At 35.8% G+C, this 27797-nt stretch overlaps 1 protein-coding gene across 4 annotated transcripts in view; it reads left to right on the top strand.

Moving 5' to 3' along the window:
- The first annotated feature begins 759 nt into the window (after nt 1–759).
- Nucleotides 760–27797, top strand: part of CHST9 (carbohydrate sulfotransferase 9) — a 292807-nt gene continuing 265769 nt past the window's right edge. For 2 of the 4 annotated variants that reach the window (XM_078347929.1, XM_008979643.5), the window contains exon 1: nt 760–946. The gene's annotated coding sequence lies outside the window, so the exon portion shown is untranslated. Of the gene's footprint in view, nt 952–27797 lie in introns of all 4 variants that reach the window. The other 2 variants (XM_054244081.2, XM_002757140.6) reach the window with 1 other exon arrangement.

The raw sequence follows: 27797 nt of genomic DNA, 5'->3' as shown, positions 1-27797 counted from the left end.
TGCCCAGGCTGGAGTGCACAGGCTGGGTCAGAGCTCACTGCAGCCTTTTACTCACAGCTTCAAGTAATTCTCCGGCCTGGGCCTCCCAAATCCTGGTGTTTCCTTTACTAACTTAAAAATGTTATTGTAGTCTTGGTCTTTGCAAACCGTTTTAAAACCGCCAACTTCAGCTTGTCTGATTTTGAAATGCGTGGCCTGAGAAAACTCCTAGGCCTCGAATATTACAAACGGGTACCACGCTCATTTTAAGGGAGCCCTGGCTTAGGCAAACCTGCCGCTGAACTTAGCCGGACTTATAACAAGCACTTTACTGATCTATTACAATCCATGCATTAAAACAAACACACACCACCTCCTGTCTGTAAAGCAAAACACATTCTGACTGTTTGCGACAGCCTTCTAACCCATGGATGTGTCCCTCAGGACTGGGTTTCTAGAAAATCTAGGAGAGGACCCCAGGGCAGGGGAGAGGAGAGGGCGAACTGGGAAGGAACTGCGAGGGTAATCACTTTCCTGACGGCGTGAGGTGGCACCTGAGCCCTGGGACGCGGGGCTGGGAGGGAGGGCTAGTCGCCCGCGGAGGCGAGGCCAGAAAGTCAGAGGAAAGAGGGGACGAGAGAGCCACAAAGGCAGAGCGGAAGAAGGCAGGGCGGGCGGCGGGCGCGAGGGAGAGAAGAGGGAGGCGGAGCTGCCCTGCTGGCGGGCGGGGGCGCCGGCGGGAGCTGGTGCGGAGGCGGCGCCGCAGCCCCAGCCTGGCCCGACGCGCGAGGGCCGGGGCCAGGGTGAGCGCCCGACTCCGAGCTGCCCCCGCGCTCGGCGCCGCGCTCCGCTGTCAGCCACCTCACGGCTGCAGGAGTGCGCGGGAGTTTGCCCCGGAGAGCGGCGAAGTTTCCTTCAAAGCTGCGCTCCTGGAACAGCAGCACCTGCAGGCGCCGGGCAGCGGCCGGTGAGGTAACCGGGCTGGGGCTGGGGCTGGGGCTGGGGCTAGGGCTGGGGCTGGGGCTGGGGGGCTCTAGACTGGGCGCTGCTGGGTACCCGCGCCGGGAGCGGGCTCTGAGGGGCGGGGACGTGCGCCCTCACCTTTCCAGGTGCTTCGCTGCTGGGGATGCGGAAGGCATCTTCCTTTTCCCATCTCCCCCTCCTCCAGTATTCCAGCCCACTTCCCTTCACTTCAGCGGACGGAGGACCGGAGGTGGAGGGCAGGAGCGGGAGGGGATCCTGACTTTGAGGGGGCGCTAGAGGAGGACGGGCGCCTGAACTTGTCAGCTACCTCAGCTGCATTCCTGCGCCCCGGCGGGGCACCCTGGACTCCAGGATTCCAGGGCCAGACCCGGCTTGGGGCAGGCAGAGGTGGGAAAGAGGACGGCAGGAAGAGCAGTCTGCCGTGTGTGGCAGAAAGACGAGCATCTCTGCTGCGGGGGTGCCTCCTTTGCGTCAGTCCCAAACTCCGCGACCTGGCTCGGGCTCAGGCGCAGGCTGCGGGCGAGGTGGGAGGGAAGTTAGGTGCGATCCTGGCCGGAGCAGAGGGGTTGGGAGGGGTGATCAGAGAAGGGTCTTTTTTGCCCGTGGGCTGGGGAGAGAAGGAATGGTGTGTTTATTTCTGCTGCTGTTACTTTCACACGGTTACCTGCCCCCTCTTCTGCCCCGTTTGAACATCCTGCCTATCAGCATGTTTCTGTTAGAAGGTGTTCTGGTTGATGCCTGTCAGGAGTTATTTCCAACTAAGTTCACAGGTGCCAAGTCTAGAGCTGCAGGCCCTCCTCCTTTCTCTCTCTGCGGTCCACCCCCAGCTCCCTCCCACAAACAAACTGTGCCTGCATAATTCCCAGGGTTTTGAAAGCAATGGCAAGTGAATAATATACAGTGTGTATGTGACTTTTTCCCCCATCATGCTCTTAGATCCAAATCAAAACGCCGTGGATGCCTGATAGGACTCCCTTTTCTCCGTTTTTCTGATAAATGAGAGTATTACCAATGTTTTTCTCCGCTTTAACCTCATTATTTCATTAATCTATCTTGCACAATTTTATTTACACTGTTATTATTCCTCTCGGTTTGAAGGACATGGGCTTCTTTTCAACTCATATATACACACCCAATTACAGTGTGACCATATTTAATATTTATCTGCCTTCTGATTCAGTTGCCTGGTACCTGCTAATTCTAGTACATAATCATAACACCATACGCCTGCCAACCCACTTGAGGAGAAGGTGAATGCTATTGTTTTTCATGGGCAAGAGTACCCGAAACTACCACTTTTTATTATTGCTCAAAGGGTATAAGAGCTTCAGTCAAAGTGAATCAAATTTACAAAACAATATTGCAGTTCTACACCAGACAATCAAACAATATGATTCCTAGGCACTTACAATGGACTAGTAATTGAGGAAAAATTAAAATCCTCTCATCACATGGAAAACGTTTAGATTGTGTATAGTCAATAAGAAATAGCACACACTGAATACCTCCAGAAAACAAGATGAATGTTCCTCTTCCCTCATTTGGCTTTTATCTCCTTCATTGCAGTACCGTCCTCCAGAAAATGAGCACCTTGCATATAGATGTTGGTGTGTACCAACTAAACACCATATTTTTTTTAATACAGAGGCTTGGTGATAGTCCAAAAACATAAATGTTTTAAATCATTACCAACCATCTGTTCTCTCCCACTCACTAACAGCACAGTGTTTTATTTTCACAGGTATCAAAACGTACTTACTCATTCCATACATTCCCATGACCATCCTGAAAGCTGTAATGGTATCTGATGTTGACCCAAGTTCAGTAACTGTTGTATTTGGCTTATTACACCATAAGCTCTGCTTCTTTTATTTTCAATGAAAGGAGACATTTTAAAAGTTTCAAAGCATTTGGCCAAGGCTGGCTTATACTCCAGTAAAAATCTGATTGCTTTTTTCCCACCATGTTTTTGTTACCAGAAACTGAAAATTAGTACAGCTTCAGGGTCCTCCTGATGACCTTCTTTTCCTTTCTTCCTGGTCACAAGGATATATTTGATGCTCTGAAGCAGTGCATTAAACAGCCCTGTGACTTCAGAAAGTTAGTGTGGTTTCCAGGAGAGTGTAACATCTTCCAAGAAAGAATTTACAAAATAGGAGACTAACTTAATATTCCAAACTCCAAATTTGGTAGAACTAAGAAATACACATAGTTGCCCACATAAATATTGGATATGAATGGCAAAGGATGTGAGATAGGATATGAATAACATATTTACTTCTATAGTGTTCTTTGTATTTGCATTTGGGAATCTGGATGAGTTGGTATGTAATCAGCAGATTCACATCATTGGTTTTGTCGGTGTCATCGATAAAGCAAAATTTGAGATATTCAGTTCCCCTATCCAAGAAAAGTTTCCCATTTAGGGGTGTTTGCTCTAATTAAAACTTCAGTGTTAGAGTATTTTTTATCATTCAAATCTCAGTTACATAATAAATAGTTTGTTCCTTTAGCATAGACAGCAGATTAGGAAAATTCTCTTCACTCAAATATAGGCTCAATGTCCCAAAGCATTTTCATATTTTTTGAGGAAAAAGATAATGATGATCTTTTTCATACTTCGTGAATAATTGATATGCACTTGAAGGTTATCAGGAACCAAGAACAAGTGGGGAATTATCACCAGCTATACTGTTCTCTACTGTTCTTTGACCTGAAAGTGTTAAGATTCTCATAATTTAGAAGGAGGCATTGGACAGAATAAACCCAAACTATAGATAATTTTGAAAGTAAAGTTGCCTTTAAAAATATAGTCTAATTAAAGCCTTTGGATATTACATAAGAACATGTTACATCTTGTTTTTCTGTATACTAAAAATGAATTATTTAGGGGAAACAGTTTCACCATGTATAGTAAGTACTCTGAATTATTCATGTTAATGAGAGAAACAGAGTCAAAGATAATGTAAAATCATGGTTATTTAAAAAGTCATCTGTGTTTGTCTTTGGAATGTATTGCATGTTTAGTTTGAAAAAGATTTTAATTGTTATTGTGGGCAAGTTGCCTTTCTAATTATTTTGTTGTGTTTAGTTTAATTTTTAAATGAGCTTTCATACCTCAAACACCAAAACCCATTTGTGGGGAGGTAGGGAAGATGGACAGCCTTCCCAGAAACAAGCTGGGTGGCAGAAGTAAGCAACCCTGGTATGAAACTTTGCAGGAGATTATATGTAATTCACAGAAAGATAATCAAAACTTGATTGTATACCAGTTTAATGAATGTATGTTAAGGACTAGATATGTTCCCAGCAAATATAAAAGTCTTAGAGTCAAAGTTTGAGAAATTCAGTCCCATTTTACATGTAAAAGAGGTGGTTAATGTATTTTAAAAAGTGATAATGGGGTGCTCCTGAAAACCAAATAAGAATGTATTAATGTGTGCATCTTACTATGAATACACTGCATTTTTAAGTGTTTTCCTAAAGCATACATATGTGTTTGGTGTTAAATGACATTCCTAGGGTTTATATATGAATATGTCCTTTCCAAGAGAAGGAATAGCAAGAAGCCCTCTAAATAAGGGGTTTGGTCCATTTGACCTCTGTACCTATACTCAAAATCAAAAACACATTTCATCAAAGAGAAGCTCTCAATTATTGTTACAGTGGACCAGGTTAGATAAAATAGTTGAAGTTCAACAAGACTGCCAATTTAACCGATTTCTATTGTGTTTTTCAAAAGCACTAGGGCAAAACTGGTTGTGGATGAGCTACTTGTGCAAGAAGCCGACTCATAACATAGCATTAAACATCTTGTTTATAGTCAGTGTTTAGTTGCACATAGATTTTGTTGAATTGTTAGTTCTGTGGACTATTTGAATTTAGAAAATCTCTGTGTGGAAGGTTAGAACTGCCAAAAATGTATGATGGGAAAATAAGATAAGATCATTTTTATTTCAAAAATTCACAGCAAAACTGTAACTTTTATAGAAGTAAGGAGAATGGTGATAGAAAAGTAGATGTACCCTTCTGAATAGAGACTATGTGATCATCATAAATGTGCTCACTGCATAAAGTGTAGGGATGCTTTTTTTTGAGGAAACATTTTCATTTTTTATAAGGCATGGCATTTTTTAAAGATGACTAGACTGAATATTTTAAAAGAAATATTGTGGTTGGAAATATAATTGAGACCCACAGGATAAATTTTATATACCTTTATTAAAGGAATCCATTTCTTCTTATCAGTCCCTAAGTCTTAGGATCAAGATTATGCATTTTTTAATAGAGCTGGAAAGAAGCTTAAAAGTAATTTATTCCCGTGTCCTCATTTTACAGTTATAGAAATAATGGGGACCTACAGTGATCATGATGAACTGCTAAAGGTCACAGTGGTAGTGGCAGAGCAGAAACTAGAAAGCTGGACTTCCAACTCCTCATCCAGCTACCTCATAGAAAGTTAGATTAGTTAGATCGGAGAGTTAACTCTTTCTGGCCATCATGGGATCAACTAATACATGATATGAAATAAAGCAGTGCAGAGGTAAATGTGGAAGACTTGTGACTTGCTGTCTTCTCTCATGCATTGAGTAATCATCATGAACCAGACCGTGATCCTTGACTCTCTTGGACTTTGTCCTCTTGTTAAAAAACATACTTTGTTACCCCTTTATTATCCTCAAAAGGCATTTATAAATAATTACAGAATATAGTTTTAATTTTTAAAAGCTATAAAATAAAAGTAATGTGTAATAAATTGTGTATTTAACTACTGATGCTTGGGGATAACATCACTAGACACATAGTAAAATCAGCGCTTGCATGAATATATGATGAATAAATTTGAATTTAAGACAAATAAAACATCAGAAGACATACTATGCAAGAAGTACATGAAAGTGAAAGAATGAGGATAGACTTAAACTAGTGTTGAGATACAACCCAGACTTATTTGTATATGACAACAGAAAGAAGGAAGTAATGGAATAAGGAAAATTTGCAAAGTCAAATGATAGACTCTTGGAGTGGAGAAAATGTAAAACTATGATATTTTACAAATGAGAGAGTAAATACCATTAATATGCTTCCGCTAAAAATCCCAAAATTACTTTCTGGAATATTTTTATGTTGTTACTAATGTGAATTCTATTTCAAGAGATGCAAATTACTCACCATATTGTCAATAATTAAAATACTTCCAGAATAAAAATTACTGATTTGGTGCTGAGTTGGTCTTAATTTCTATCAGCATTGTAGTCTATCAATTCTAGCGTTAAAAGACAGAGTTCATGAAATAATTAAACTATTATTATTGTAAATTGCTGGGCTTTTGGTAGGAATTTAAATAAAATTCTTAATTATGATTATGTATTAGATTCTACAGGTTGATATAACATTTAGTTCAATAGGACATGTAAACTTTATATGAAATATTTTTGGAAAAACTCTTCATTAAATTGGACTGCCTTACCGCATACACACTAAAAGCCAATAGCAACCCCCCACCCAATAATTTGTGACAACCCTGACCATACTCAGCCCTAACTAAAATATTCCGTAGGGATGTTATTTACCATTATGAGAGCCATAGAGCCAGATAACCAAGATTTTTATATAGGCATGGATTATTTTTCATGCCCCTACCTATCTATCTTTACTTCTTTTAAGTAGGACCATCCCATTTGTTCACTGGTCCCCTGCCTCTAACCGACCAGAACCACAGACCTCACTGCTCTCATGCAGGTCATGTTCTAATCCTTTTCTGTCACTGTCACCTTTACAAAGATTCACTTCTTCTGGTCCTCATTTCTCTTAGGAATCTATCTTTTTTTGGATGACAATAAGTGGTGACAAACTGAAGTACATGCTAGATAATGTATTAATTGTCTCAGGCCTTAACTTTGCTGAAAGGTATATCTCCAGAAAGCATTGAAAGTCTACATATATATGTGGAATATTTTATATATAATTCATATGTGTATAAACTATACACACATAAATACATATGCATATATATTTATATCTAGAGAGAGACATTATCACACACATATACATGTATGTATAATGTATATATGTGAGTATTTATGAAACCATGTATGTATACACACATAATTTTAGGCTTCGAAAAAACAGGAAAGGAGGTATTATTAAGGCTTATATTTTTAATTCCCTTGAAACATGCTTATGCAAAAAAGAACTGCACTAGTCCAATACTGGAAGTTATACCACAAAACACAGTGCTATGAAGTATGCTTATAGTAAAAGCCCCAAAGCTATTACAATCCAAATAAACTGCTGTATTAGAATTTTGTTATGTTGCTTGTGATAGATGCATCCTGTGCTAGCATATTAGAAGTTGAGGGGTAGGGGTGTGGCCGAATTTGTCTGTTTCAGAGGTATTTAATCTGTGCACTGTTGACATAAAAGCACACCAACATCTCTTCTCTTTGAGCAATATATAGTATTTGCAGAGAGATTAGAGGATTTTGAAGATTACTCATATAAACAGCATACAGGAAAGTATAGGATCCCAGAAGCAAGGAAGAAATTGAGAATGAAATTCAAACTTTCTTACTTCTGTCTACTGGACTGTAACTTAAGTTTTGCTCTTGAAAATGAAGAGTTAATATGAAATATCATTTCAGTATTAGCTACAACACCTTGAATTTATTCAATCGTGTGATATTTTTTCTTAGATTTCTTCCCGCTCAGGGTCCATCTTATGTGTTTTTAGACCATTGTATGTCTTATTCTTTTTAAAGAAAAAAGCTTTTTAATGTAAGCACAGCACTTGAGATTGAAGTCAATAGTATGTGTGTGTGTGTTGTATGTATGTGTATGAACAACCAATTGCTTTGACACAATCACAATATTCTCTACATAGAAGGGCATGTTTTACCCAATCAAGAGAGGCAGCTTTTCCTACAAAGAAGATGCAGCAATTGTATAGAACACAATTTGATCTGTGATTGTTTTGCTGTGTATTGTTCATTCTTACTGGAAGTTTCTTGGTCAATTGAGTGGCCCAGCATTCAACCTCAGACTGACCCCTACTTTATTTGGTTTACTTTTCTTACAATTTCTAATATGAGTATAGTGGTGCAATGGGAATTCAAAGAAGATGAAATTGAGGTTGTTGGATTAGGGAGGTGATAAGGAAAATGAGGTGCTTCTTTCATTTGAACGGCACAAAGATCTATATAGGCAGTGATATTTTATTGGAATATCTGCCTTTTACTCTGCTTTTTATTTTTGTATGGAATAGAGAAAAAGCTTGTGAAAATAAAGCCCTCCTTCCTCTTTGTACTGTTAACTCTACTATACAAGAGGAAACCTTCTTTGTTGGAGTAAACAGATATGACACATTCCTGTCCCATTGTTCAGAGTGCATCCTTTTACTATAGTACTTAAATACTACCCTAAACTGAACTCTGTAACACTAAAGAATATGGTTAAGAAAAAATATATATACCCAGCTAATGTGATGAAAGAAATTTCAGAAGCCTCTATTAGATATATATGAAAATGAGAAAACCGAGTAAGACAACACTGTCAATTCAAATGAAGAATGCAATACTTACTTTTCCATTAGTTTCAGGAAGAAGAAGCCCACAATTTCACTTAATTTTGTGGTCATTTCTATTGTTTTCTTTTCTTTTTTTTTTTTTTTTTTTTTGCTTTCACAGATGGAATTAAAGCAGTGACCTATAGTTCCAGCTTACTTTAAGCAAATATAGTTCATAAGGATTTAGATAAAATTATGTTAATTATGTATTTTAATGAATACATTTTAAAATTAAATAGGCACAGTTTTAAAGAAATGAATCTCTAAATTAATTTAGTTTTTTCACAGGGTTCTTTGAACAGTAGATTAGAATGAGGCAACCTTTTTCTCCAAAAGATTAATTTCCCAAGTTATTTTAAAAAATGCTTAGGTATTACTGACATTTTTTGGACAAAAAGCAGTAACTATCAACACCCTTTTACCTTCTAACATTTGCACTCTATTTTCAATTAGAAATTTTTATTATCAGAGAATGAGATTTTATTACTCCAGCAGGTCTGGCATTCATCTAGGTGCACTGGTGTAGTCTTACTGGTTATTTGTAGCTGGAGCCCAAATTGTGCTGATTGTTAAATAATTTAAATACTAATCCTCCATTTGCATGAACACTTTTGTAACTTCAACATATAAATATACCACTTGCCACTTGCTAAAACTCTAGCAAAGTAACTTTTTCAGATTTTACAGATCAGGGAATTAGAACAGCATTTAGAATAGAAATGAATTTGAAAATCACTGAAATCGGAGGTCCTAGAGCTCGTTCATCTAATAACTCTGACCTTTGATTCACCTTGGGGTTTCTCAATATACATACACCAACTACTATCCAGTAAGAATGTCTTGACATTATTGATATATTTAATGCAGAGCACTCTGTAAAACATAATCACAGCTCAGAAAGTCCCTCTACATTGCCTACTGGTAGATCCAGCTCTATACCTGGCATTTCTTCTTGTCTATCTTAAAGAAACATCACATGAAACATGTCAGAATCGAACTCATGATCTCTGCTCATCTCACCTTAAAGGTGCAGGGTTCCCATAGTCCGATCTGGTTTTAATCTTGACATTACTTCCCTTCAACTCCATTAACGAGGCTTTGATTTTGACCTCCAAAATTTATTACAAATCTGCCTCTGCCATCACACAAGTGTAAGCTTTCACCATCCTTTGTGTAGAAAACAACAGTAGCTTCGTGACTAATCTCCTCGCATTGTTCCTCACCCCAAATTCATCCTCGAATGGAATACCAGAGGGAGCATTTCAAAATGCAAATATGATAACTATCACCATTCCAACTACAAATACCACTTAAATGAATTACCATTGCTTTATTTAAGATAAAGACCAAAACTCAGCGCCTGATTTTTGCAGTCCAGTAAGGTCAATCTCCTTCGCTTTTATCTCTTTTGATGCTTTCATTCTTTCCTCAGCTTCAGCTGGCTGGCTTTCTTCAAGCGGCCCTAACATTCCAGCTCTCTCCCATCCCCCATCCCCTAAAAACACAAACTCAATCATTCCCTAGTTAACTCTTAGTTGACACGTTAAAAATATCAACTCAAATGTCATTTCCTCAAATAAGCCATCTCTTCCCCCTAAACTGAGTTAAATCCCTTTATAATACACATATAAGTATATACACATTTATGTATCTGTAGCCATGGCACTTAAAGAGTTGCAAATTCACATTTATTTGTATAATTATTTAATTAACCACTAAGATAGGGGTCTGCCTAGTTTTGATGGTCCTTGTATTCCTACCAAATACTACAGTATATGCTTCAGAGTGGAAGTGTAATGAATATTTGTCGAATAAATGTTGAGTGAACATATCTAACTCCACATGTTCCAAGTTACATGCATATACCATGTGCAAACACACATACACACATACCCACCCTTACATTCTAATGAAAAATACATAAATAAGTAAATAAAAGCAAGTTTGTAAGCTATGATGCCCCACTTTTTTCTTTGTGACCTCTCCAAATATCCTACTCCTCTTTCTTCTATTTCTTTTTCCTCTCCATAATTTAGATGTGATTTGAGTGGTGCTACATTTACTTAGTAAGTATGGCAGGTGTGTTGAATTTCTTATCCCCCTAAAGTAAATAAATGCCCAGGCATGCCTTTATGTTACTTCCTTTGACATATGAAATCCCTTGATAATTTCAGGAATTTTAAAAGGCTTTACTTTATGGGAGTTTTATGCTCTGCTGTTTGAGTACATTCTGGCATTAAGAAGATTTTACCATGTTGGAGAAAATGAAAATCCTCTGAAAGTTATCTACTTATATGGCCCCATATGAAAATAAGAAAGATAAAGGAGAACAAAAATTAAAATAAGGAAAAATATGTGAAATTCAAAAAGTAATGTGAAAGTCTGTGCTATAAATTAAAAGTTTATATTTTTAAGAATTGCACAAAGGCTTCAAACCAGGTATAAAATAGTTAAGGAAGACATCTATCATACTGATGGGCACTTACTAGGTTTTAGATACTATGCTAACACTTGTGACTAAATTCAATATGCTGCATTAAAACTGAATTGGGTTAGCACTGTTTTTATTTAAAGTATTCTTGCTTCAGTGAGTTTAGGGGAAACTCTGGAACATTTTGTCCAAGAAAGCAAGGAATTGCTGAAAAATAAAAGACGGGGATACATCAGAAGGACATAGACAGATTTAAAGGACTCTCTCTAGTCAAATTTGGGATCTTTGTATGTAAAGAGTAATAAGGAACGTAATGGTATAGAACACATCGAATAAGAAAAGCATCCATGAACCCAGAGTGTGTGAATGCACAGATTGGGTGGAGAGAAGGAAAAGCTCTGTTTCACTGAAGAATATAAGCTGATAATTAAACAAAATAATAGAATAATAGAACCACCTTTCTGTAACTGCCATGACAAAAGTAATAAAAAAAAATCATCCACCATTGGGTGAATGGTTGATAGGGACAGGATATTCATTCATATTATCTCTATGTGTCACCCCACAAATTTCTTGTTAATTGAAAAGGGGAAAGTACCTTTACAGTTGGTGTCTGACAGATACCAGCTAACCAAATGATCAAATACAACATCACTAGAAGTAATACAAATGGAAATCATGTATTTTTTTTATGATACATGAAGAATGACACAAAAATCCCCTCTAAAGTATTCTGTTACAAATGTTTAACCTGAGACTAATCATGAGGAAATGATCAGGCAAATCCAAACTGGTAGATTTTCTTCAATACAACTGGCCCAGATACTTCAAAAGTGTCAGTGTGATTAACAGAAAAAGCCTGGAATATTGTTCAGGAATAACAGAGACTAGGAGACCTGGCAACTAAATGCAAGACATCCATCCTTCTTGATTAGATTCTGTATGAAAAAAAATCTATAAAGGATAATATTGGGACTATGGAAGGAATGTGAATTTGGGCTATAGCTCATATAACAGTATTATATCCCTGTTCAATTTCTTGAGTGTGATCATCACATTGGGGTTATATAGAAGAATGTGTCTTTAGGGAGAGGCTATATTTGAAAGTGTTTAGAAGTGAAATCTCATATCTGCAACTTTCAAACGGTTCAGCAAAAAGAAATTTTTTAAGTGTAAGAAAGGGAGAAATAGGCAAATAATTATGGTAAAACACATTAACAATTTTTAAATCTAGATAAAGATTATATATGATTAATTATATTATTGCTAATTTTCTGTAGACTAGACATTTTTAAAAATTAAAATTTAAAAATGTATCATATGATTTTAAGTTAGCTATCCAAAGGATAAAATAATTTTTCTATATTGAAGTGAGCCTAAACGTTTGAAAGTTGTTTAATTATAGTGTCTTCTCTGAAGTATCTAAATATCTTCATTCAATACTGTGTAATAATTCCATAATTTATATATCAACACTGAAGAAAAAGTGATCCTTAGAAGAATATTTTTCAGGTAATATAGGAGATAATACTTAATATGATAGTATCAGCAAATATTAGATAAAATAAATCTTTTCCATTATCTAGCTATATATGAGAACTCATTGACATGAGAAAATTTAAAAGTAAATGAGTCATCTTTGGCAATACGTGTTTTATTCTTTCATCTCTTTCCTAAACATTGGTGCTCACCTACAAAACAGAGTATGAGATTACCGATGATTCTCACTAAAATGTCTATAACCTAGCAGAATGCAGTTGCAGTGTAGAATAGATCTGGCCAGGGCCACGGTGAGATTTAGGATTCTATGTGATTCTCAACTCTACAACTTCAGGAAGACTGGCAAGCACTGTTAGTACTTATACATTAGAAGCAGATACTTACAGCCCAATAACATAGGTATACAAATATCGAAAGACAAAGCTCTCTGTTTAGTCAACAAATTCCATTGAGTCAGGTTCTACGTGAGGCATAAAGTAAATGAAGTTAAAAAGTATATTTACAAATTTGTAAATAAAAATTTATTTCTTCAGGAAAATTTTAACTTCAAAATCAACATTTAAAATATTCCTTATACCATAAAAGCATATGATATAATATTTCTAATCAGGTCCCTATAGAAATACTTTGCATGATGCTAAGATAAGATTTAGGGCTCCTTAAGATATGTATGGTTACATAATCAGAGCAAGTAGAGTGATGCTTTTTGGTATTTGAGAAAAAGAAAATGTGTAAATCTTATATCTTAACATACAACATATCTTACATCTTAATGTACAATGTAATAAACCAAACATAAGAATATGGATAGTTATTTCCCCTCATATTTTATGTAGTAATTGACAAATTATTATAAAAATAGCAAAGAAGGAGAGTTTCAAGTTTCTGAAAAAAATGTGAAAGAAATGGTGTCACTCGATAGAAGGTTGAGTTTCTGAAAAATCAGAAAAAAACTGGTCTCGATACTGCCAGCCTACACCATCTTGAGGTTAAAATTCACCATGATAGAATCTCCTTACTAAAAGAATTACAGGTCATCTTCAGCTTATATTAAGACAAATATTAGTAATCAGTTTAAACTTGACATTGTTTTAATAAGAAGAAAATAGTAAATTATTGTGGAGAAGGAGCATGTTCTTTAGAAGTATGGATTATCTTAAAATAAAGGTAATAATATAATAGCTTTGCTCTTATGTCCTTATTCCCTCCTACTCCTATGCTACCCATACTGATAACAGTGAAGACAAAGGACACTCATACCACTAAGAATTTAAAACCCGAGAAAACAGGGTAAAATATTACTTAGTTATCTTATTAAACTGTTAATACATTTTTATCTCAAATATTTTTTAAAAATACCAAGACCATGAATAACATAAGTTAAAAGTTGTTTGAATATATAGCAGTATGAAAGGTAGACTTCCATACAGAATTTGACATTAAAAGAAAACAGCTATGCAAACAATTTGTATAGGTAATTATTAGCTGGAAGCTATTTGTACTCTAAGTTTATTGAATATACAAATATGATAATAAGACTTTGCACAAATGGAACCTTTTGATGATAAATTCATGTAAAAGACTGTGCCTTGGGGAATAATTCTAGATGTTATATTTGAATGCCCTGCAAACAGAATGCAGACCTCTAGACCAAGTACATAACGATTTTTCATTCATGATATTTAATACCTAAAGTTTCAGAAACGACAAGTAAAACAATGGAGAATGAAGCTGTTCTATTGGTACACATATTAAAACATTGCAATCACAGAAGAAATAGCAAAGTAGAACTATAAAACCTCTCTTCAGAAGTAAGCAAAATTACACTGAAAAATCAAAGTTGTTGGAAATAAATAAATACCTAATCATTACTTGAGAAGTATTCCGGTTATTGCATATAGAACTCACTGATTAACTGGTTTTTTTGTTTGTTTGTTTGTTTTTTGGTGGTGGTGGCGGTTTTTTGCTTTTTGTGGTATTTACTGACCAGTTTAGAAAAAGCACTTTTCGAGTAAAATAAAATGTAAACAGCTGTATTCTCTTTATGAACCTTGTACATTTACAATACTTCTTAAGACTGTACACTCCCCCCCAAGTCATTTTTACTGTATACTAAGAAAATTAACATAAAATATAGAATCTTTCAATTTCCTTTCCTCATTTTAGATTTTGGTTACATTTTTATTATATTATGTTTCATATTTTTATATTTAAATGTAATCAGTGCACAAAATCAGTCTTTTCACTACTCTTTTCCTCTTTGAATATTTCATTTTATTTTATGAATAATTAGATTTTATGATCAAGGAGTTTCTTCTAGGGGGACTCATGCAATGCTACCTCCTGAATCCTTTTGTGCCTAGACCACATCCTCCGCATGTTCATCCTTTGCTCTTGCCTGTGTCTCTAGTCTATAAGCCATTTTTTGACTGTTTTCCATTCTTAAAGGGAGCTAATAATATGGAATAGCAGGGGTGGTGTACACGGAATTCTACAGCTCCAGTGCGGGTCTTGTCTAGAATATCCTCTGTCACCAAGTTTATTTCACTTACCCTCAAGTTGGAAACATGCAAAGCCCCTAACACTGTGTTGTGATTTCATAGTCATGACTTTCTGTTTTCTTCCATAGTACCCTCATCTGGGAGAGCACTCCATAGCTAATAAAAATGGCAGAAGAGTGTGCTATTTTCTTCTGCCTGACATCCCCAGTTATTCTGAGTTTCAGTAGAAAAACAGATACCTTCCTTATAACCTATTTATGTACCACTGTTACAGTAAGATTTGCTGGACAGCTTTTTGGGACTATGATATTAGTTGTACAAAAATCTATATCCAGCTTAAGGTTTGAGGGTATATGTGTCAATTCTTGTTCTCTTCTCTTTTCCCTCCAGATTTTAAACAAGTTAGCAGGTATGCCTGACAGTGATTTTTATACTTTGTATTTTTGTTTTATTTCAAAAAAAGGAGGTAGAGTAAAAAAGCCTTTACTTCATCAATAGCAGAAGTTTCAGAGTTCTAGTTGCCACTTTTTTGCATTAAATATTTTATTTAATGTTTAAAGTACAATTACATATATTGATAATTTAAAGAATAATAAAAAACACCTGTATATTCACTAGCACACTAAAGGGAAATAATTTTTCCAATATCTTTGAAGTGTCCTACTTTTGTCAGGGGAGATTAACTTCTTAATCAGGTGAGATTTGACCAACCAAATCTCTCAGGCATTCAATGCAATAAAGGCCTATTTCACATTCATGGCACAATTCCGTGAGGATCAGTGAAGAAATTCGGCTCCATGCAGTTATTCAGGGATCCAGGTTACTTCCATTTAGCAGTTCTGACACATTTTACTGCCTCAGAGTCCTCCCCTGGTTCCTCTGCAGATAAAAGAAAGAGAGATAATGTGAGGATTGTATAGGATGTTTTTAGGGACCAGGCCTTGAAGATGTGTGTATGACTTCTGCTCATATCCCACTTATTGCAAGGTGAAACAGATTAAGGAAAATAAAAGGGGATTCAGCACTGTCTCACCCATACCTTCTGTATTCTCCTCTCATTCTCTCTCTTCAAGAAGTAACCAACCTCCTGATTTTTGTGGTAAGGATTCCCCTGTTTTGCATATGTACCTCCCTCAAGCAAATCTTGTTTAGTTTTGCCTGCCTTTGAGTTTTATAAAAATGGACTTACACTGCTGATACATGTTGCTTGGTTTTGTTTTTCTTCTTGCTGCTTGAAAAGAATATATGTTTTCTACATTTTGGAAAGAGTATACTATCTGTGCCCATTATGTAAAGTTTTTAAATCTGTTATTCAAATATTCTTATTTTCTTGCTAATTTTGTCTGAATGTTCTGTCAAATACAGAAAGAAGTATATTTTTTAAATGCTTATGATAGATTTATCAATTTCTTATAGTTCTATCAATTTTTCCTTATATATTTTGATCCTATGCTGTTAGGTATATATACATTTAGAATTATAATATATTTCTAGTAAATTTAATTTTGTAATCAATGTGTAGTGATTGCCTATATGCTTATGACTTCTAAATTTATGTATTCAGCCTAAACCTCTCTTTTGAGCTTGTATTCGTTTTATATTGCTGTATAATAAATTACGGGAAACATAGCAGCTTAAAACAACATACATATATTATGTCAGTTTCTATGAGTTAAGGGTATGGGAACAACTTAAGTGGATTCTCTGCTGAGAATATCACAAGCCTACAATCAAGCTCTTGACTGGGTTTTATTCTCATCTGAAACTCAAAGTCATCTTCCAGGCTTGAAGTTGTAGGCAGAATTCTGTTTTTTGCAGCTATAGGACTGAGGGCCTCAACTCCTAGAGGACACCCCTCTCCATAGAAAGTTAAAAATATAGTTTTTTGCTTCTTCAAGCCCAGCAGGAGATCATTTCTAACTTCAGGGAAGTCCCGGACCTTCTTTGAAAGGGCTAAACTGATTAGGTCAACCTCACCCTGGGGAATCTCCCTTTAGATTGACTCAAAATCAACTTATTACGAACATGTATTATTTCTGCAATTTTTTTTACTTTGTTTCATATGCTATTCATTAGAAGTGAATTACAGGTCTTGTTTGCATTCAAGAGGAGGGGATTATAGAGGGCTATTGAGGTTTCTCTCATAATTCTACCTGCCACAGAGACCTTGTTGTCTTACATATTCAACTCCCTTTGTGATACCTCTACTTGGTTTTCTCATTAATATCTAAAATCCAACAAGATCAAAACTGAACTCTTGATTTACTCCTTCAAAAATGTCCCCATATTATAAATGTCATCTCAAAAAATAATTTCAAATTCAGTCACTTCTTATCTCTACTGGTATTACCCTGGCCAGGTCATCAGCATTATCTGTATTTATAGATTATAACAGCTTCCTTCCTAATTAACTTCTTCATTTCTTGGTGCATTCTTCCTGCAGCAACAAGAGTGATCATAAAACATAGGTATAATCTTTTCACTCCTCTGATTATAACCATTCAATGTCTGTTTCCCCTTAGAATTGCCCTCAAGGACTTGATAGGCTTTTTGCCTATCTTTCCAAGTTCCTTCTAGATGACTTTGCTTTCATTCATTAAGCTCTCGCATACTGTCTTCTTTCAGTTCTTAGGATGTGTTAAGTTCTTTTCCCTTTCAGAGCATTTTCCTAGGGGATTCACTATTTGGAAACCTCTCTCTTCCTTCACTACAACTTTGCACATGATTAGGTCCTTCCCATACTTCAGATTGCAGCTTAGATATCACCTCCTTAAAGATACTTCCTCTGACCAAAATGTCCAAAGGAGGTCTCCTGTGCCCTTTACCCAATATTCTTTACCTTGTCCCTTAATTTTAACACTTGTCACACTTTATCATCATATGTTCAATTTGTTACAACTTCTTTCTTTTTTCTGTTCACTTTTGTATTCCAATACCTAAATACTGCCTTTGTAATAATAGGTCCTCAAAATATATTTGATGAATGACAACTTAAGTATTGCTGCTATCATCAGAGTAGGCGAGAGTAATTCCAAGACTTTCTGGGGACATTAGCCTTGTGCCAGTCATGTTTTAGAACTGAGAATCAGAACAGAAGTTCTATGACAGATGTAGTGAAGAGCACAAACAAATTGATGGATATAGAGATGGGCATGGAGGGCCCAGGAGTCAGTACACCAGAAGGTGGCTTTATGTTGGGGGCAGTAGGACATTGGGCTGCAGAGGGATAGGAACCACTTTACAAAGAACCTAGAAAGACAGACATAAGAGTTTTCTACTTTAAATAAGGACCTTGGTGAAGAGTTAAAAATAAGCCACTCTGGCAAATTGACTATGATGATCTAAAAGCATTTGAAAAGCAGCAGGTGCAAAAAGATCACTCTGACCTTTATTCTGTTTCTCAAAAGCAGGAGATGAAATTCCTAAGTGAAGGATGTCCTCCCTATACCAAAAGGAAAGCATCACTCTTGCTATCATCAAGAACAAGAAATTGAGGCCCAGGAAACTCTGTGCAAACAAACATAGACTAATTCTCATGCTCCTAGCCATTTCTCCACTGAATTAAGGACTCTACCTCTAGCTCCTTTGCCTTGTCACATTCTCCTAATTTCCTATTTTTGTTTAATTCAGTACATACGTTCATCACTGACTGCATCTTTAGGGCTTCATTCCCCTGTGAAGGCTCCTGTGCCAAATAAAACTTATATTAAACAAATGTGTATGTTTTTCTCCTGTTGATATGTCGTAAGCCAATTTAATGATTAGGTCCATCTGAAAAAAAAGTCCTAAAACAGTAGAAGAAAAATTTTGCCTCCCCTATACAGGCAAAGGAAAAATATTTGAAAAGCAATGTTTAAGAAAGATGAATGAAGCACCATTATTTGTGTTGAACTGAAGAGACTAGAGATAGATAATCTACCCAAGAGTCTTTTTGTTTTTTTATTCAAAAAGTATTTCTGTTCTACTCACCTTGTCTAAGGCACTGTCCTTGGCATGGAGGATTCTGTGAGCACTGCTTCAAAATGAGTTCTAAAGAACAGAGATCAGCCCAAGGTTGGTGGAGGACCCTAAAAAGAAAGGAGAGAGTGTTCATGTGTCCAAAGACAAAAAAAAAAAAAAAAGAATGCAGATAGTTCTTAAGAATTTAAATAGTTTAGTTTGGTTGGAGAGTAGAGTTTGAGGGAGAGGTGCGAATGATAAAACTAAAGAAGTGATCAACAGCTAGATCAGGAAGAGACTTGTTTGTGATCACAAGAAATTTGGACAAATTAAGAAGTGTGAGAAGTGGTGGAATACACAAATGAAAATGTCTAGTAGGCATTTAGAAATGAGACCTGAACACATCAGTTATTGGAACTGGAAATGTAGATCGAGATTTCATGTTTGAGAAATTAGATCATTTTATGGAGGATTAAACAGAGAAGAGAAAGAGGGGTAGAACTCTTAAGACAGAAGAAAGAGAAAGGGATGAGATTGTAAAAGGTTGAAAAAGCAAAGATCACCACTATGGAAGCCAGGATTGTGAAACCTTTCAAAAGTGTCTGCGGGTAAAATGTCACAAAGGGGTCAGGAATTCAGAAGATATATTTTGTGACGGCAAGAACTTATAGCCATTAAAAAAGGAGGCTTTGTGTGGTTGTGGTATTTCAGTATTGATGTCTACTTTTGTAAGTAGCTTAGATGTGGGAATAATGATGTAAAACTATTTTCCGATGTTAGAATGTTTTCTTAAGATAGTAGCACTAGCTTATTTATTTAATCAACCCCTTTGGTAACTAGTAAAAAATTAGCTCATTTTAAACAAATTTCTGATAAATTTCATAATTTTGTCATCACTACAGAAGTTTTATTAGCAGGGGACACAGAAACAATGTAATTTGGAGACGGACAAGCTTATGTTTGGATTCTGACTCTGCTATTATGAGTCATGTGAACTTTTATATTTGGTGCTTATGTTTATCTCTCAACAATAGCTATATTTGAACTTGGTATTTTAGTTTTAGTCTTTATCTAGTGACTCCCACCATGATAGGAGATGATTTAGTCATTTTTATTTTTCATTCAACCATACATGTATGTCCCTGTCCTTCCAACCCTCCTATTCTTCCATTATAGTGATGCCATTTTGTTTAGGGTCAGTGCTTTCATTATCATGACTATGTAAATGCTATCCACGATTTAGCTGTGCAGCTTAATCTAACTTTTTTCCTTTCCTGCATTTTCTATTTTCCCTGAAGTTAGTAGCATCTTACCCTTTCATATGCTCTAAGTTCTAAGTTTGTAACACTTATCCAAGCAAGCTCTTCATCATTGTCTAAATATTCTGTTTAGATATTAAGAAAAATCATCTTGTCTGCCAGTTTTATCTTTCTAAGTAGTCTCTCAAGCATCTGTTCTGCTCCAATTTGAAATGCTTGCCCTCTACACCAGTTACACAGCTGTCATCCATCCAACCAACCTAAATTTTCTTTTGTCTCTCTCTTTTTTCAGATCGGGTTTCTGCATCCCATTTCTTTCCCTGATCTAACTTCCTTGCCTTGTTATGTCCTCTGGTAGCTTTCCAAGAGGTAGATCTTTTGAGAACTTGCCTGAAAATATTTATTTCTCACACACAACCTTGACTGACACATTGATAGAATTTGGTAGCATTTAATAGAATTTTAAGTAATAATTGTTTTCCTTGAGAATTTTGAAAGCATTCTTGCTCTATTGTCTTATTCTAGATTCCAGTGTTGCTATTGAAAAGTCTAACTTCATTTTGATCCTTGATCCTCCTCCAATGATCTGTTCATTTTCCTTTAACAACATATATAGAACTTTTTCTTTATTACCAGAGTTCTGAAATGTCAAGACAATGTCCCTTGGTGTATTTGTTTTTTATCCATTTTGCTAAGTACTCAGAGGGATCTCTTTAGATCTGGAAATTCATGTCTTTCAGTTCCCTGAAATTTTCTTGAATTATATCATTAATGGTCTTCTTCATTTTGTTTTCTCACTTCTGTCTGAAATTCCTATTACTTAGGTGTTGAATTTCTTAAATCAATCCCATTTCCTGGCTTTTTTTCCCCTTCAATTTTCCATCTTTTTGTTCTTTTGCTTTACTTTCTAAGAATCACCGTATCTTTTAACTCATATGTCGAGTTTTTCATTTGTTTATACTTTTCATTTGCAAAGCTTTTCTTGTTTTGTGTGATTTCATGTCTTTTATTAAGTATAGGGTCTTGTCCTCTTTTGGTGGAACCAGTATTTTCTCTTATCTTTCTGAGGCTCTAATGTATAGTTATTTTGACTTTTTGGTGTTATTTTGTTTTTTTCCCCCCTCCGTTCTTTGCCTTACTTCTCTTCTGGTAATCTATTGCCTTCTTTCTTGCCTACCCTTTTCTGAGCAACCTGGTCTACCTTTCCTGGATTTGATAGCAAACAACATCTTGCTTCTTCTTGGTATCTATGGAAGAACTTTGGTTTCAGCTTTTATGATCTTTAAAATTAGTTATCACTCCTTTGTCTGCATTCCATATTTATAAAACTTTATGATGTCTCTCTTGTAAAATCCCTTCTTCTCTTATCTATATTTTGTAACTATATTTATTTTCTAATTCATTTCCTTTCAATTTAGAGAGGTTTGAGGAGGGGGTAGAGATCAGTTCATGAGTCCAATATACCCTCATTTCACTTGAAATTCTCTTCATTGATTAGTTAACTAAATTAACTAAAATTAACCAGCATATTGATAACACTAAAATTATCACTAATTATTCATAATTTTATAGTATCCTATAGTATATAATCCTGCAAGTTTCACAATTCAGTTTTTTTTTACATGTTTTGTATTTTAAATTTGAATGTTAACTCTGGAATGTTAATTTTTCAGATTTATACATTATTTCTGCTTTATTTGCTGACATTATTCTAGGCTTCTCTATATATCTATATTTATTTCAGTAACTACCTTAGGCAGTTACTTTGAAATTTTAATATGGTAACCATTTGGTGTGGTTTCTGAAAATGCCTTAAGAGCTTCCTATATGTTTCTTGTCAGTAGATATTTTTGCAGATTTAATTTAGTTTTATTTTCTAAACCAAGATTTCTAGTTTAGGACCTCTGCTGTTTTAGTCCATGCTATTTCTCTATTAAATGGTTGCAGGCTAACCACACATGGGCTAGAATGTGAAACGAGAGGAAAGACAGGGAGCATATAGTAGAACTTAATAAATATTTGCATGTGATTGCTTGAAGCTAGCAATGAGTTCTTGGCTCACAAACTTTATCTATAAGAAACAAATCATATTCATTACAGAATACACATATACTTCTAGTGTTTTATAGAGTTTTATGTTAGCCATAGAATTTTACTGTTGTATGGGAAGCAGTATTATTCTTTCTATAAAAGACACACTACAATAATAACACATCAGATGCCTAGATAATATATGATGAAGGAAGGAAAATCAATCTTCCAAATAGGTATTGATTGTCTGCTAATCATTAACAGAAATAACTATCAACTTATCTGGCATAAGGAAGGAGGATTCTCTATAAATATAATACTTCTACAAGAATTTTTTTGTTACTATGATGAGCAGAAGGGAAAATTTAGAAATAATGTAATATATTGGTGACAACATATAAACACATTTTATCTAGATAATAACCAAAACAATTATATTTATCTATGTTTTATTATCTCACTATAAAAATATTTATTTGAAAATATATCTAGACACTGTTTAATAATGAGCAGTGCCAAACATTTTATATAAATTATTTGTCACAATAATTTGTTGCATAGATGTAACCTTAACTATTTGACACTAAGTGCAGATATTGCTATTTTGCTGTAAATATTTATATTTCAAAACCAGCTTGATCCATTCTGTTTTATATTGTGGCTAATATTCAAATTTGGATTACTTTTTACTTATACAAAGTGTGTGGAGAGAGCAAAATGACTTTCTAACATTCTGTTGTCTATTCCCTCTTAAATTCTGCTGGGTTTTGTTTACTTGTGTTTTGAGATCTTTTGAAACTATATGTAACGCTATGAAGCTTTTAAAAGTTTGTGTCTTGTCTCTTTTTCCTACATTATCCTGTTTTGGGAATTATCTCACTATTTTTAGTCACAACACCCCACCAACCTCACTCGATTTTATGTATTGTATTACGTCCCCCTGAAAGGCAATTTGTTCTGTTGAGTTGGCATGAAAAACTCATGTCCTGTCATCACTGAAATAGAAAATGTAAATTTGAATTAGTATTGATTACATATAGTACCCATAATACCTTATTTTTATTTAAGGTTTAAGAGTATGTCTCACATATACTTTTTCTTTTCTGACATTCCAAAATAATAGGAGGGATACTAAATTTTTCTCATCTTTCAATTCCTTTCCTCAAAATCCTTTGGTCCTTTTTGGTTTTCTCTCAATACTTTCCACACTGACTACATTATCTTTTCAGGCTCATCTTTTTTCACTGTTTTTTTTGGGGGGGGGAATATTTCATATTTAACCCTAATTTCTACTGTTCTTTGAATCCTTTACTTGTACTTGTTTATTAATGTATATGAAAAGTTTGTTTTCATGCATATTGCATAATATCCTATCTTCATTTCTTAATCACTTTTTTAATGATATGTTTCCCTCTTCATGATCATTTCCTTTGAATTATTTTTTATATCTTGCATTTTCCTGTTATGTGAACTGAAAGAATCCCTAAAGGCTGTAACCTGTAACCTGTTTTATTCTCCCATTTATCTGTGGATGCATTCAAGGTTAGCCACCATTTTACGGTGCTGATTCTCATAACACTATCTGTCCATTTAATCGTGCTTGGATTATTGTATCTATTTCTGAGCCCTGGATTTAAAGAAAGGCATTAACAAACTAGAATATGTCTGGAGAGGATGATTAAACTGATTGAATGCTCCTAAACCATGTCCCATACAAAACGACTAAAGGAATTGTGTATATTTATTGTTTATCCTGGAGTAAAAAAGATTAAGTGTAGACAGGATAATTGTTTTCAATAATTGGAAAGTCTTTCATATAAAGGAAAGAACAGATTTGTTATAAGTTGTTCTAGAAAGCTCAACTAGAACAACCTGTACAAGTTATAAAAAGATAGGTTCAGGCCTGGCACTGTGGCTCACGCCTGTAATCCCAGCACTTTGGGAGGCTGAGGCAGGAGGATCACCTGAGGTCAAGAGTTTGAGACCAGCCTGGTCAATGTGGTGGAACCCCATCTCTACTAAAAGATAGGATGGACTTGGGGGTTGAGGCAGGAAAATTACTTGAGCCCCGGAGGCAGAGTTGCACTGAGCCAAGATTGTGCCATTGCATCCAGCCTCGGCAACAAGAGCAAAATCTCAAAAAATAAAATTTTAAAAAAGAGATAGGTTCAGATATTCTCTAATGAAGATCAGGTATTAAATCTTATTCATTTTGGCTTTACCACATTGTCTAGCTTAATAGGTGCTTATTGATTGATTTGAATGGGCACAAATTGAAAGAATAAACGTGTCTAACAGTAAAAATAGACTATCTTTTGAAGTAAAACTATCCAATCTTTCAACAAAAACTTATTACCTACAGTGTACCTGTCCCTGCGCTAAGCATCTGGAATATAAAGATATTAACTTCTTAACATTGTAGATCATTTCTATGGACAAAGCATTCTTCTAGATATTTTTCAGGTAATAACTTATTTTGCAGCAGCCTCACATGGTAGGGGTTTTTATTATCCCCAATCTAGTTGTGAGAAAACTGAAGCACATGAAGGTTACCTTTTTTGTGTGTGTTTTGAGACAGAGTCTCACTCTGTTGCCCAGGTTGGAGTGCTGTAGCACGATCTCAGCTCACTGCAACCTCTGCCTCCCAGGCCCAAGGGATTCTCATGTTTCAGCCTCCCAAGTGGCTGGAATTACAGAAGCACACCACCACGCCCAGCTAATTTTTATATTTTTAGTAGAGACAGGGTTTCACCATGTTGGCCAGGCTAGTGTCGAACTTCTGACCTGAAGTGATCCACCCACCTCAGCCTCCCAAAGTGCTGGGATTACAGGCATGAGCCATCACACTCTACCACATAGAGATTACTTAATGAGCTGTGTTACAAAGCTAATAAGTGGTCAAGGTGTTCATTTGAATTCAGGCAGTCACGCTCCAGAATCTGCATACTGAACTGCTGTGATAAACCTCCTCCAAGAACAAGGTGAGAAGATGTGCATTTAAACAAAAAGACACAAAGATTTTTCTACTGGAATATAATCTAATATAGTTCTTTTCTGGTGATTCCCTGGCCAATGGCTATCCTGCTGTCTTGAATATCTGTGGTCTTCTTTATTTTCAGTCAGCTTGCACACCTCATCCAAGTGATCTTGCCCAAAAGCAAAGCTGATCATTCCACTCCCTTGTCCACAGCACAAATCTATTCATTCTTCTTGTCCACAGAACAAATGTAATCACCGTAGTTTGGCCACCAAGGCCCTCTGTGCTCTGTCTCCACCTGTATGTCTTACCTCATCTCTTCCTGAACCCTGAATTTGACCATGTGGTTAAATGAGATTTCTTGTCTGAAAAGAAAACAAGGTTATTGTGAAAATTAAGTTAAGTAATCAATTTAAAATGCTTAGAGTAGTAGCACCAAGAATATAATAACTGCTTAAGCAATATTAGCATATTTATTTTCATTTATTTCTGATTATAGTGCAAAAACTGCTGTGCCCTAACTGTAGCTTATTCTTTAGCTCCCTCATATATCTTAAAATTGCTTCATAATAAAATCGAGAAATAAAAATTTATTGGCTTGCTTAATTTACAGATTCAGAGGTAGGGTGGGTCTAGTTGGGGTCCAGTCAGAGCTTTTCCTCTGTTTGCTGCAGATTTCTCAGCTGAGCCTCCTCTGTGCTGGCTTATTTTTCAGGCTGGCTTCCATCAAGGCAGCAAGAGAGGTGCCAGCAACAGCAGAAACTACATGCTTTCTTATTCACATTCACTGCGAGATAAAATATTACTTCCCATAACCATTCAACTGAAGCTCTGAGCTTCATTCTCAGATCACCTACAAAACAATCACTGCAGCCTGGGAAGCCCTGAGTCACCTGGTATAGTGGGTTGAATGGTGACCCCAAAAAGATATGTCCACATTCTAACACCCAGAACCTGTGATTTTATTTGTTAAAACAGTCTTTGCTGGTTAATTAAGTTAAGGGTCAGAAGAGAAGACTCAGAGAGAGAGAGAGAGAGAGAGAGAGAGAGAGGAAAGGCCATGTAAAGTGGGTGGCAGAGTCTAGATCTACACAACAACATCCCTGGAGTCACTAGAAACCTAAAGAGGCAAGGTGGATTCTGACCTGGCCTCCAAGGGGAGTGTGACCCTAATCAGACCTTGATTTCAGAAATCTGGCCTCCAGAACTGTAAGAGAATAAATTTCTGTTGTTTTAAGCCACTAGATTTGTGGTAATTTATGGCTGCCATAGGAAACTAATATAAGTGGTCATTACTGAACCAATTATTTTAACAAAGAACATAGGATTACACTGTTGGAATTAAACTATTTCAGACCCATTGCTGGAGCTGGAGGTGGGGGCAATCCATTCTAAACTGTGTAACTTCTACAGAGAGGAACAGAATGGATTTAGAGCAGCAACACAGCATCCACTTCGGTATCCTTTAATTCTGCTTCTTGCTTGTAACCTGCTTATGTCTATTGGTTACACCACAATGGATCCCAATCATGGTCTTTATTCAAGAGTTTTTATTTAGCACTTCTTAATTATGACATAACTAAAACTTCATAATTTCATTTGATTTGCTAACTGACTTACCCAATCCACAGTTATCTTAGCTCATCAGATACATCCCTCACTGATAATTCCTTTAAGTTATCTTAGATATGACAACCCAAATTACCACTTTTTTGTACCACCATAGACAGATCCCAGGACTCCAAAAAATTTTTTAAAGGGCTTCCTTTAAAATCTTCTATCTCTATCTTAACTGGTCTCTTTAATAAAATATAATCTGAGACCAGATGTACTTTGCATGTTATTTAATGCAATGATGATTCTCAACTTATGTTGGTTAACATTGATCCTGATGATGCTTGACTGGCATGTAAGTCCAGACTACATATTTTGTGACTATGTTTATACAAATGTCAAATATGATATTTTTCTTTCACCCAAATTTAATGCCTTGAAATTCTTTAAAACTTTGAAATCTTTAGAATGGGAAACAAGCAGACCAGGGATGGGACGAGCAAATCATTTGTCAATAACCTCTGTGTTTTTCCACTCTGTAATGCAAATGTGTACAAGGTCTTTTGGTTTTAGTCTTGTGCAGTCTTTAAAGGTAGGTTATTGTTGCTTAACAAGAACAAAAAAGACCCTACACTGAATACTAGAATGTAAAATATGAGTTTAAAAATTTTTCTTCTAAAACACAGAATATAAGAGCAAAGGCTTGCCTTGTTAAAAATTTTAATTATAATTAAATCTTAATCACAATAGCTAAAAGTGGAAGATACCTGTTAAATAAATTATAGAGAAAAATCAAAGCAACAAGGCGTATAAGGAAGCACCTATAAATTAGTGTCTAGAAAAAGAATTTATTTCTGGTTCTGTATGACAAAACATAGTGAACAGCTGAGTTATTACAGGAATAGACCATGAAACACTGTACCTGAGAAATCATTTGAAAAATATGTGAAAAAATCCCAGCATGATTTTGCCCATTCATAGCAATTTTTCCACTGTCTTCCTTCAAAATGATACTTGGCAAATGGCATTGTACTGTGTTTGTTTTCTTTGCTGCTATAACAGATTATCACAAATTTGG

This window comes from Callithrix jacchus, chromosome 13, assembly GCF_049354715.1.
Source record: "Callithrix jacchus isolate 240 chromosome 13, calJac240_pri, whole genome shotgun sequence".
Classification (NCBI taxonomy): domain Eukaryota; kingdom Metazoa; phylum Chordata; class Mammalia; order Primates; family Cebidae; genus Callithrix; species Callithrix jacchus.
Note: the sequence above shows the minus strand (reverse complement) of the source record. Positions and strands in the feature narration are given on the sequence as shown.